The sequence below is a fragment of the Psittacula echo genome, assembly GCF_963264785.1.
Source record: "Psittacula echo genome assembly, chromosome: 7".
Lineage (NCBI taxonomy): Eukaryota > Metazoa > Chordata > Aves > Psittaciformes > Psittacidae > Psittacula > Psittacula echo.
This window is the reverse complement of record NC_137740.1, coordinates 32,192,764-32,206,429: the sequence shown is the minus strand read 5'-3', so window position 1 is coordinate 32,206,429 and position 13,666 is coordinate 32,192,764. Positions and strand designations below refer to the sequence as shown.

The 13,666-nt window shown below is 42.5% G+C and overlaps 1 protein-coding gene across 3 annotated transcripts in view; it reads right to left on the bottom strand.

Moving 5' to 3' along the window:
* TBL1XR1 (TBL1X/Y related 1) overlaps positions 1–13,354 on the bottom strand; it is a 113,799-nt gene extending 100,445 nt beyond the window's left edge. For all 3 annotated transcript variants that reach the window (XM_080623078.1, XM_080623076.1, XM_080623077.1), the window contains exon 1: positions 13,155–13,354. The gene's annotated coding sequence lies outside the window, so the exon portion shown is untranslated. The remainder of the gene's footprint in view (positions 1–13,154) is intronic.
* Between the last annotated feature and the right edge of the window lie 312 nt (positions 13,355–13,666).

Genomic DNA, 13,666 nt, shown 5'->3' with positions numbered 1-13,666 from the left:
AACCCAAGCATACACAACTTTTAAGTATTATTCCCAAACTGAAGAGATTTCCCAAAGTTAAAATACTGCCTAAAATTTCATTTTCCAGCAGACTAAAAACATCCAAACAGCATATGAAAACAAGACAATGTAACAAGAAGCATGTGTTCATCAGGAAGACAAGCATAACTGTGCTCATCAGGACTGCAATGTGCTTTAGGAGGCACCTACTCTGCCAGGGAAAACTCTCACCAGAAAGACACAACTTAAGTTAGGACTGTGCATCTTGCATAAGCATTTCTCTTGACAACACCTGCAATGCTCTATCTGCCTGAGGCACACAGCTATGACAAGATAAATACCACTGGTTCCCAGAAAGGACATTAAAAAAAAAAAAAAAAAAAAAACCACGAACAACAAAACAACAATTTCATGCAAGCTTGTAAATTTGCTTAACTATAAATCTATAAACAAGAATCATTTAGGAAGTTATTAAGGAAGACTTGCCCAGATGATATTGTAACCACATAACAAAGACCATGTCACTACTTATGTCTACTTTACATGGAGAGAGTCCAGCGCAGGGCGACAAAGATGATTAAGGGAGTGGAGCATCTCCCTTATGAGGAAAGGCTGAGGGAGCTGGGTCTCTCTAGTTTGGAGAAGAGGAGACTGCGGGGGGACCTTATTAGTGTATATAAATATATAAAGGGGGAGTGTCATGAGGATGGAGCCAGGCTCTTCTCAATGGCAAACTATGATAAGACAAGGGGTAATGGGTATAAACTGGAACACAAGAGGTTCCACTTAAACTTGAGAAGAAACTTCTTCTCAGTGAGGGTGACAGAACACTGGAACAGGCTGCCCAGGGAGGTTGTGGAGTCTCCTTCTCTGGAGACATTCAAAACCCGCCTGGACACATTCCTGTGTAACCTTATCTAGGTGTTCCTGCTCTGGCAGGGGGATTGGACTAGATGATCTCTTGAGGTCCCTTCCAATCTCTAACATACTGTGATACTGTGATACTGTGAAAAACCCAAGCAGTCAAGACAGTATCAGTAACAGTCACAACATACAGAAAGGCTCATGTCAGACTGACTTAACTATTAGTTGGCCCATTGCAGTCTGCAAAGATTTTGCCTGACAGCAAAGATGATGTAAGAAGTTCATGTCCCACCCTTACCTACTGCAGGTAGGTTCATTCCTATGGATTAGCTACAGTTTACCACGATCTTTGTGGTAACAATGCAAGCATTTGTGGAGTCATGGTGTAAACTGGTTCAGCAAAACCAATAGATGTTAATACCCTCCACAAAACAGCAGTGGGTTTTAACACAATCCTCACAGAGATGATGTCTGTAGGACCAATAAACCACTGCATCAGCATGGCAGAGGAGTCAATAAACAATGGCAGATGACAGAAACTTTATTTCCAGACACACTGGTTCACAGAATTCCACCTGTACCTTTTGCTGTGTCTCTGTTTCACAGACAGCAGGATCAACTCAGGGGTCCCACCACTCCAACTCCCACGTCCACCACTGGGACAAGCCTGCATAGCTGCAGAAACCCATCCCTGAAGTGGCTCCACCGAAAAAAGTTCAGCCTTTCCCTGCCCCAAAGAGCTGCCAGGGCCTAGAAAAAGTGCAGGCATCTTAAAATTTCGTGTAAGGTTGCATTTCCACATTACTAAGGACACAAACATGCCTAACTTTATGAACACAGTAGCTCAATTTCAACATCCTTCTTCATTATGTGCAGGTACTATCAGAAAATATTTCCAAAGTCAAGGACCATGTTTTGTCCAACAAAAAGTTAGAAGAGGAGCAGAAACCTATGAAAATAGAACGAGCACTTGCCTAAACTAAAAGCTCTTCAGCAAGCAGATGCTGAGAACTAAGCCAAAAGCCACTTCACACTGCTACACAGCCTTTCACCAGAATATCTCAAAGCAATGAAGTGGTCTGAAAAAACTCCTGCTAAGTATTAAATTACTGGTGCATGGGTAAATTTGCTAATCCATTTGCTAAGGTCACACAGTGGCAGAAATAGCAGATAATCCTGACACCAACTTTCTGTCCTAATCGTTATGTGGACAGAAAATATTCAGTGATGTAAACTAAAAATGAAGTAAATACGGTTATCTGATACATAAAGGTACATTAGGTGAACCCAGAAAAGCAAAACTGTGAGTGTGGGGAGCAGAGGTATCTCTGTATCTCTGGGAATCCACTACAGATCTAGACAAGCATCTGAAAATTTAGAGTGAGAACTTATAACCAAAAAGTAACTCCATAATTCCCTCTACTCAAGCAGTCCCTGTGAAGGGACTGTGTAGACAAACTGCAACCATGCTCAAAAAAGAAGTCTGAAAACCTTGAACAGTAACCCACAGGATATATTCTGTTACTGCATAGTACCCACAATAGCACGCCAAAAGCTTGTCATTCATTCTGTATTGGAACTAAAGCAGTATTTTACAGATTGCCTCTAAGCCACCGAAACTGGGGAAGTCTTCTAATACCAAAGGGCAGACAGACACACAGCTGACATTATCGACATGCAGTCAAGAATACTAGGACAATTGCTACAAGCTTGAAAATTTCTACCAGCTTTAGCACCACTACGTATGAAAGCATCCTGGTAATACCTGCTATGGAGTTCTGAAAATGCAACTGTTTTGGTAAATGCTCTTGTACTGCTATAAAACACACTGCAAACACCAGTTTCCAAAGAGGAAGAAGCAAGACCATGAGTTGACAAAAGAGAAAAGCTTATTCTAAGAATTAAAATACTGAACCAGACAATGAGCTGTATTAGCATTATTAAGACGTGCTAAAAACAATAACATAATAAAATCACTGTAGGCCAGGAAGACTAATCTTTCCGTTCTTCCTTAGGCAAAACTCTCAGCAATTTCAATGGGATTCTCCACAAGACACGGCTGGATGACTACATCCACAGCCTCCACGTGCCAAGTTTGCTCCTGCAGCCAGTCTCTACTGCATCCATCTTAGTTACGCTACACATATCCTGATTACAGGGATTTATAAACAGCAAGAGTAATCTAGAGGTGATTCACAAAACCACGACTTCAGTTGAAATAAGGTTCACTATTATCGTCTCCAGTGTCAACAGTTTTGCAGTAAAGGACTTGCGTTTAAAAGACTTTCAAGCAAAAATCTTTTACTGACTTTCTCAAAAGCACATCTTGCCTTCTCTCCATCCCAAGCATATCTATTTCAAAGCCAGAACACTAGCCTGCTACTCCTAGGTTTCTCTCAGCAACAAGGTAGGAGACAGTTTAGGATGCATTAACCTCTTCCACTTATTATTTTAGGTTATGGACAACAAAACACCAAATAAAAATGATGCTTAAACATCAAGCAAGAGTAGTTCACTTATTATGTAGTTTCTAGAAGCAAACTCCTTAAAGACAATCTTTCAATCCTGAAGTCATAATTCCACACGCTCATCTGTGCAGTGCAGGACAAAGGCGTCTGTGCACACATACCAGCTCGCAGTCTCAAAGCGGTGTTTGTTCACCCAGAACAATGGGGCATGTGACTTGTCAACACTACCCATAATAAAAACAATAAGATAAGGCTGCCACTGATTTCATGACCACTGACTTTGGTTTTGCTCATTTTAAGTCCCAATGTCAATAAAAACGTATTTCATAAAAATCCCTTCTTTTAAAAGGCCCAAAGCTAACTTCACACCGCGCTGAGGTTTTCACTCAGACTTCCTCAGCTGTTTGCATTTGTACCAAACACACCAACTCCCTCCCAAAGCCTCCCTCTGATTTCATCAGTTGGATGGATCAATGTCTCACGCCTAAAGCCAGACTATTTTTATCAAGTACAGGCACTGTCAAAACTTGTCCTCTCTGTTTCCTGCCCTGCATGCCTGTCCCAGCTACCCCTCTGCCCGCAGGCAGGCCACTTGCTCACCTCTGGTGTCCCACTCACTGCCAGCAGCAGAGCCTGAAAAATGAGACTTCCTCAGCAGTCTGGCAGGTTTTGTTCCGCCACAGACCAGGGCTGCACCATCCAAACCCATCTAAACTCTCTGGTTCAAGAGAGCTACATAGGATCAAGTTGTGTATGTAAACTTAACTAAAGTTAGTAGAAATGGGAAGAAAGCAGAGACAACACAGAACAGAAACAAAAAGGCACCAATTTGGTTTAAAGAACTGGTGAAAGAACAGAGGGCAAGTTCAAAATGACAGTGAGAAGACAGAAACCCCAGGAAAAAAAAAAAAGGGGGTGGAGGAGATTAGAAAAATCAAATAAACCCTTAGGAAGGGATAATAATAAAATGATGCAAACAGTCAGGCCTGAGACAAAACACTTCTGTATAGTATATTAATTTGCCATATTTGTGCCACAGCATGGAGAAGGGAACAGAGCCAAGCAGAGGAGAGGGCATGACCATACTGACCATCAGAAGGGACTGATTTTTAAAAAAAAAAAAAGTACAGTCGCACTATTTGTCTTTTAATTACACAGGGGAGGCTGAGGGGGTTATTTCAATCACACAGAACAGTAGCAGGACCAACAGCACCAGACTAACAAATAAAAGTAGGCAGCAACACACACATGGCAATATATTACAGTTCCAAACTTCCACCGTTTACAGGAATATTAATGCAAGTGAAATCTGACTAACCTGATTACTGAACAAGTTTTTTTTAAAAACAGTGTATTTCTTTCTTTTCACCTTGAAAAACTCTGTTCCACAAGTGGGTAGTTACAAACCACAGCTGAGAGAGTGGGAGGCACATTAAGCACGCAAATAAGATTTCATATATTTGAACACCATCAGCTGCAGCTTCCTGGAGCTCTTCAGCAATATCCAGAGTACACAAGCCTTGCTGCTGGCACACCAGAGAACCTCAGGCTACATAATGGACACTCTCTTAGCCGGATTCTGATGCTGCATTTCACATGCTCTCCGAGTCACTCAGATGAAGTCATCCAGAGAGTCAAAGAGCGAGTCAAAACATATCAGAAGTGTTTTCCCTGGCTACCTCTGAAAGTTTCCATCCCTTATTTTTTTGTAATTCTTCTTAGCATTTCTGTCAATACACGTGGGATCTTTAAAAGTCCAGTGTTGTGCCCAGTACATACAAGCAACCAGTATCTCCCTAACACAGGACCCCAGCTGTGTCCCAGACACCAGGACCATGAGGAGAGTGACTAATACTCAGCTTGGTGCTTCCACAACCAGCCCACAGAACCACACAGAAAGCAGAGCGGTATTTTTAAGACATAAGCAATGCCCATCTATTTTACCAGGAAGTAAGGAGGGCTGTGGTGCCCAGACATTTCAATGGGACGACCAAATGGCCAAGGAAGCTTCTTGTTTGTTTTCAATGGAACAGACTTTCAGAACTTACTTTCTAATGTATTTAGTGTTTACTATATGTTCTGCAAGAAAGAATTTTACAAAGGGCCTTGATGAACTGGAAATAAACAATCCACATCAAAATAACTTTGCATGTGTAGACAGTAGAGGAAGCAACTAACATGGACTTTGCCAACAGTAAGATAAACACATTGATATTTCTAATGTAATCAAAGGCCATTCAGAATCTGCCCTGGAAGACAGTCATAAAAATACAAAGCATTTTCCTAACAACTCAAATAGCTGTGACAAATATTTTCTATAATGGTGAAAGCTGTTGGGGAAAAAAAGAAGTTGGTTTCTATTAATCAGCTACATTTAGATATCCGTTCTTGCCATCAGATTAAGCTCACCAAAACTGCTTAGTAGGCTGTTTCATTGTATTTTGGTTTAAATTTTATCGCAATTCAACATATTGAAGTTTCATACTCCTGACTTTTTTCATCTTACACAGTGCTAGAAATTCACAGTCTAAACAGGATACACCAGATAGTGAAATTCAGTTGTGCACTTGAAATAAAGTGAAAAATCAGGCACCACAGCTGCATCAGCAAAACATTCACACTATACAAGGTACGGACCCCACCTTTCTAAACCCCAGATCTGCTGCGTTAGCTGTGGGAACCAGCTAATCCATCGCTACACAAGGTATGTTTCTAGCACAATTTATTGCATGACGACACTAATAGATGGTTTGACAACACTGTTCCTCATTTTCCTCCATCCATATTTGTGCTAACTTTGCTTTGAAAGTACCTTAAAAAGTATTAAATCTGAACAAATGTAACCCCAAAGTAAATGTTACAGATTCACAAATATCATCATGGCAGAAATCCATATTTTTTACAAAGCACTTCCTAATTAAAATTTATCACTAACAGTCTGTATTTAGGAATGCATGTTTTTGTGTTAATATCCAAGCAAAAATTTCTGAACTAGAGAAGAATGTTGACATCCATACAAAAATTAGCTGTGATTCATTGTTTATCAGTTGTCTTCCCTTTACAGAACACTGCACACTGAGGCACATATTGCCAAAATGAAAGCACCAGCACTTCCTTTAACCTAATATGAGACAAAAAAATACAATTCAAAAGCCTCTAAATCTCACATGTCCCACTTTTTTGACCCAGATCTCTTATTATTTCCCCCTCAGGTCTGTGCAATATCAAAATTACTTTTCCCCACAAATTTAGACATAAACTAAAAGAGGAAAATCTCTCATCATTTCTGTGAGCTAAACAGACCTAGAAGCAGGAGGGGAGGGTCAAGAGACAGACTCATCTCTATTAAGATCAACTGGTATTTTAAGGTAAAATTTTCAGCCACACTTAACACTCTCCCCAAATGTTGCAACTAATGGCGAAAATTCGCATTTGTTCCGACAGGACTGTAAGCTAAGACCAGTACCAGTGGTACATGAAAAATATTTCAATTTTTTTATTGCTATTTTTACAAAGCAAAAATGTATTTTCAGAAGTCATGCTGACACTCGAACATTAATCAGCCTGGCCAAAACACACAAAAGAACTATAAAACTTGTTACTCCTCTTCTCAAGCCAGCCTGGACAACTTCTTCCAGGACCTCCAACTGTGTCTTCTTTGCCTGGTACTTTTAGGGAACCATCAGCGGACTGAAATTCACCTAGCATGGGCTTACAAGCAGGTGAATTCCCAGCTCAGAATTTGCCTGTGACAGGTCACCTGTGTGAAGAGCTTCAACTTTTTACACTGTTAATGCCAAATGGATGCAACTTTTAGGATAAGTTATATTCAGGGCTCTAGACCTTGGCAATTTGTGGGTTTGGAACTGGGCACAGTATTTAGCACCACATTTTCACAAACAGTAAATATTTGACCCTTAACTCATAACCGTGGGAAAATGCTCCACAAATAGGCTGTACAGAGATCTTTTCTGCATGCTCTCCAGCCACCACGAGCAGGCACATAGCTGCATACAGAAGTTTCCAGAGTCGCTTTCACAGTGCTAATTCACAGAAATCTGCCATCACCCTGCTGTCAGTGGGGTTCAGTGGGAGGTCTGCATGCAGCTGGGGAAGCGAATGAATCATTCCCCAAACCACCAATGGGTTAAAAGGAGCACTAACCTTAGGGGCAGAGACAGCTGCTTGCCTGCCTTGTCACCTTGGCAAAACTACTGCCCTGCTGAAGGGGAAGGGAAGGCCTTCTACTCACACCATACCAGTTAGAATTTCTAGTAATGCACCTTCAGTAAACTGATATAACTCTCAGGATGTCTGCATATGGCACATGGTTGTAGAGAGTGTCTCTGTAATAAACACTTACACTGAACAGAGCTTGAAACGAATCTCAGATTTTTAAAAAAAAAAAAACAAAAAAAAAAAAAAAAAAACAAAAAAAAACCTAACATAAATAAACATAAAAACACATAACTTTTTTCCCCACATGATTCTGAATTTTTACTGCTAGACATTACTAATAAACAAGATTGCTCCTTTGCAACATGGAGACTTACAACAATAAACACAAGGCAGAGTACACAACATAGCCTTTTACTAATACCACACCCGCACAGGAGTTTGCAACAGCAGCAAGCCACATACAAGCCCTGATTTTTAGAAATGGTAAGCACACACACACTGCCAACTTCACATGCAACTGTGGGGGCCCAGCATCTTTGAAAATCTGACTAATAGTATCTTACTTGATAGATGTAGGTGCCCATTTATACTTTTCAGAAGAGTCATATTTGCACCAAGCAGAACTAGAGAACAAGTCCAAGGGCCTGCTATCCACTCCCACCACACCATGCTGCCCCGCTCTCTCGGATCTGTGCAGGGTCACACAGCAGAACGATGGGCCACATGCGCTTACACGTGGCCGATCACGAACCAGCTCCAGTGCAACCAAGCTGACACCCAGTCTGCTTGCGTTACTCATCCTGAAAAAAGCTAAGTTGATTAGAACAACCTCAGCATCTCTATGTAGCGCTGAATAACACTATATATACTTACATTCAAAGACAAAGAGGGGCCTCTTTAAAAGATGACATGTACATGGCCGAAACAATTCTGTATAACTCCTCATCATCACTTCAGAGGTTCTTCCAGCAGGTTTTTCAGATAGCTACATCAATTCACCAAGATTTTTTCTTATTGTTTCTACAGGTGAGAAAACACTCTCAGAAGTCTTTCTAGCAACCAGCCCATCCAAGAAAGCAAGAGAGCAGGGTAAGCTGCAACACCATCAATTTCATTCCTTGGCTAACCAAGCCAGCTAGATCCTATGCGCCCAACTGGTGCCTGCATTTTCCCCTGTGGCTACGCATCCTCCAGCTCAGCGACCACTTACTTCTTTTCCAGGAAGAATTTTTTTTAAGGCTCTGTATCAATATAAAAAGGAGAATCAAAAGGATGTCACAAAAAGCTATGTGGTAAAGTATGAAAAATCCGCATTTTAGAGCTACGTATGGTTCTATAGATCCTTTAGAACCAACCAAAGAAAAACTCACCTTGAGCTCAAACACAGCCACAAAGACTCCAGGGAATTTTTGTATAAACAAATTCAGCCTTGTTTTCATTATGAGAAGGAAGAAAAGAGCCTTCTCATCTTGGATTACATACCACAAGATAGAACCCTAATGAGAAGTAGTTCACAGTTTTCACACAAACTGGCAGAGTGATTTCTATACTAGACTTCAGTACTTTTTCACTCAACCTATCAACTCTCACGAAGTGACAGCTGTGCTGCCTCATCTTCGCCATTTCTTACCTCAAGTTAGCTAATTCAATCTCATATCAAACGATATTTCTTATTCCTCATTTCATTGTCATACTTTATCTCGGAGGAAACCAATTATGAAACGAATAAAGCAGTCTCCATCTACTCTCCTTGAGATCACTGGATGAACATTTTTCCAGTAAAGTCACCCTTTCCGTTAAGCTACTTTAAAGAAATTAAGGCCATCTAACTTCACGCTGCAGTGCTTAGAAAGATGCATGTATTTGGGACAGGGTAGCTTAATCAGTAGCAGGCAAATAGGAACAGTTTCTTCATCACCTGTTAATCTGAAGGAACTACAACAATGCTACAGTGCAACTCAAAAAACACTGAAAAGAGGTATCAACCATAGTTCCTAATGAACAACTTATGACACTTCTTCCTCTAGCACAAACACTTATATTTTAAAATGAGCATGCAATGAGTATATTCTCGCAGCAGCCACTTTTTGTAAGAACCAAACATGTATAATTATAGAGTGTGTGCACACACTTTCACTTCTTTCCCAACCTGCATCTACTTGCATGAGCTGATGTTTAGGGCTTTAAATATAGTCATTGTTACACCCTGTACTTTGCATGCGTACACATGCAGAAACACACACAGAGACCCCAAGGATGGTCAGTACACATAACAGTATCACAATTCTCAATATAAACAACAGAAATTAGATTAGAAATTAGTTGTATTTCAGTATGATACAATTCAGTATCACAATATTACAGTACTGACAAAACACACTCCTGTAGTACACCCTATTCTCGCCCTCCTCTTCAAAGCAGACTGGACCACTTTATGACCTGCCTATCCCAGTTCAGAAGGGGAAGAGCTGGTGGCAGGGTTTTGTCTGTCTCTCCTCTGCTTGCCAGTAATGTCCATTCCAGCAAGGTGTCAGAATTCACACGGGCACCACCATCCTGAGCAGCTATGGGAGGAATGGAAGAGACAGGCAAAGCAAGCAAAAACTGGAGGGTGGTGGTTATCTCCTAGGGCTGCAGATGAGAAGAGGGAACAGGATTAGTGAGTGAAAGGGATCCCAAAAGGTGCCATGCCTGCCACTGCCACAGCTTTCCCCAAAACACTAAACAGTGCTGTGATAAAAAAAAAAAAAAAAAAAAAGTATCAGTGTCATGAAAGAGTCACATCTTATTGCCCACCACTAATACAAAACACACTTAACTTCAGTGAGCAACTTCAGACATCTGCAGAGCTTATTCAACTGAATTAGACGGCTGATGTTCACAAAGTTGTGTGTGTTTCTTCACAGAACTTCCTGACTTCTGCACAACTACATGCTTGTAGGATGTGGGTCTTTACTGCCACTACAAAATTTATAACAGCAAACACATTCTGACTCAAATGTGAAGTTCATGTTAAATTAAATTCCAGAACCAAAATTGAGTTGGCAAGATAACTCAGTTTGCTTTACATTATTCAGATTTGTTCTTCCTAACTAAAAATATTACCTGAAAACAACATTCTCAGCAATTTTGACCATTTCCCCTAATCCATCCAGAGCTTCTTTATGCTTAGGGCTGTAGCACTTTTTAGCATCAAACTCATGATGGGAAAATGACTATGACGTACTGCTGCTGGGTGCTTAGTGCTTGTACCATGCCTGACAACTTCAAAGCATTACACGAACATCAATAATTACCATATATAGAGTAAAACTGAAAGAAGTATTCATATTAAGAAAAAAAAAAAAAAAAAAAAGAAAAAACAACCCTCACAGAGAAAAAAAGAAGTCGTAACTACCTGTTTGAAGAGGAAAAGAGCTTAAGCAACAGAATCTCCAGTAATTATTGCATTGTTTACACTTCACACATGCATTACAGCTGTGGAAGTTTAAATGAACAAAAATCATAAACTCTTGCCTGGTCTTACAAAAAAATAACTTAAAAGCCCAAAAGCCAACCCCCAACTCCTTTCATACATTCAAATTACATTTCCTTCCCCTTTCCTCGTGCAGTGAGAACTAAGTATTTCCCAGGTGTTCTCCATAACAGTTTGGGAGGCATGCCACCAAGTTCTCAAGACACAGTACCACATGAACCCTGTTCTCACGGAGACGAATCCACCTTCCCCTAAGAAAACTTCAGACCAACGGTGCACAGGCTCAGGTGATCTTAGGTAAATAATACACCACATAGCTATTCTGCTAGATCTTAACCAAAAGCAAAGGGGAAAAAAATCACTATAGAAAAACCACAGAAAGTTTGCTGTGATCATTTACAGGGCACCACCTGCACCCTAAGTGCTATCATCAAAACAGTACGGCCTTCTATTTCTATGACTAAGAGGAAAAAAACCCTTCCACAGCTCATCCACTAATACATATCCACTTGCTGAAATCCAAGGACACATAAAAGTTTGCAGGATCAGTCCTCAGTTGAAATATATTCTGAAAAGACAGTTAATACACAGATGCCCCAAGGAAGGCCCCAAATCCAGCGTGAGCCTCACACAAACCAGCCTTCAGGTTGCTTGGAGTAAGACGAGGCCCCACAACTGCCCTATGCTACCGCAAGCTGACGTACAACTCAAAATCCAAACATCAACTTTGCAAATGGTGACCTCGCTCTCAAAGGGGCACCACTTCCCCCGTGAACACCCAAAGGCTAGAGACTGTCGATACCAAAGGACCTTGCTAGCATGCTCAGTGTGCTCAGATATTTATTTAGTACCAGATAGCAAAGACAGTCCAGAATAACTGGTGGGGTTTTTCTGCACAACAAAGACTTGGTTTTCCTGATCATGCTTCTCATGCTTTAACAATAAAGAAGTAATATGTTTTGTGATCCCCTCTCCCCCCCGATAAATCAGCGAGGGATTTGATTTACACAGACAGGAAAGCAAGGAAGTTGAGCACACTGGAGAGTAGTAAAAACTTCACCAGAGAACTTCACTTTCCTACACAGCGACCTACAAACCAAACTTTCCTCCAGACTCACGTGTCACCTGCAGCAACGAGCCTTTGCCACACAGCACAAACAAAGTTTGCTTTTCGAGGATAAAGTAAAAAGACCAGCAAGTGGAGACTTTTATTCTGTCAGGCTGCCTTAAAAGGAAATTCGGTGATGAAAGATTAAATTCACCTGGAACAACACTATATTTAACTCTTTCTGGGGTGCAACAATAACAAGACACATACTGCAGGACCTATATCCCCTACCAAGAAAATGTATACATTGTCCCAACTGAGCAAACCTACCTAGAAGATGCAATGCACGATTTGCACAGGGTTCCGGACAGGGGTAAGCCCAAGTAGAGCAAGCTTATGTGAAGTGCCCAAGCTGATTTTCGTGCCCAATCCGGGCCTACTCCCTGCCACCACCACGGGGTATCTCACGTTCCACCCTGAACTTCTCAAGTGAAACTGATCAATAACTTGGCTGCTTCACCCCTGGGGAGGCCACACACAGAGACATCGGGCACGGTCTGGGTCGCCTCTTTCCGCCAGCCCCCGCAGGAACGGCCGGGCCCCCACCCCGCTTTTCCTCCCCTTCCCCTCCCCCCCCATAAGTAAATATGCGGGGAGGGGGAGGGGAAGGTGCATTTCCACACAAATCTGGCTAAAAATAGGCCGCTCGCCATGGCTCCCATGTGCCATTCGCTGCCCGGGCCGGTGTGTCCCCCCCGTTAAATCCTGTAACAAAAATGAAGCGGGATGGGGGAGGGGAGGCCAGCGGCGCGGAGAGGGGGAGGGGAAGAGGGGGTGCCGTTTGCTTAAAAAAAACCCCAACATACTCCCCAAAACCGAGCCCCGGGGAGCTCCCCCCGCACCCCACAGCACTGATAAAGGAGAGGGGGCGGGGGGGGGGGGGGGGCAGGGGCCGCGGCGGGCGTTAGGGAGCGCCCATCCCCCGCCCGCCTCCAGCCGCCACAGCGACAAACAGGGCGCCTGCCCCCCATTTCCCGGCCCGGCCGCGGCCCTCTCCCGCGGCCCCCTCCCGCCCGCTCCCGGCCCGCGGGGGTCGGCGGTGGGCAGCCCCGCTGCTTACCTTGTGAGCGGCGGCGGAGCGGCGGCTCCCCCCCTCCTTGGGAACGGAGGTACGAGCAATTCACCCTTGTTTGTCTCTCCTCCTGTTTTTTTTTTTTTATACAGCCATATATATATACATACACATCTCTGCCGCTGTGTGTATGTACGTGTGTACACACGTACGTGTATCGGTAATGTATATATTTTTTTAGCTGAGGTGTCCACACCAAGAGCGGGGGGGGGGGGGGGGGAAGGGGGGAGGGGAAAAAAAACCAACCCAAAAACACCACCACACACACAGGAGGAAGAAAAAAAAATAAGCAGCGCGTAGTGCTGTGATATTCAATTATATCCGAGCCAGGGGCCGGGGGGAGGGGGAGGGTGGGGAGAGGGGGGGGAGGTTAGAGATTAAGTCCCGAGGAAGGAGGGAGGGGATAAAAAAAAAAAAAAAAAAAGTAGTATCTGTGTATGTGTGTGTGATTTAGATTGAGGAGGAATTGAGGCAGAATGTAAAAGCTGTTACTAAGGGAA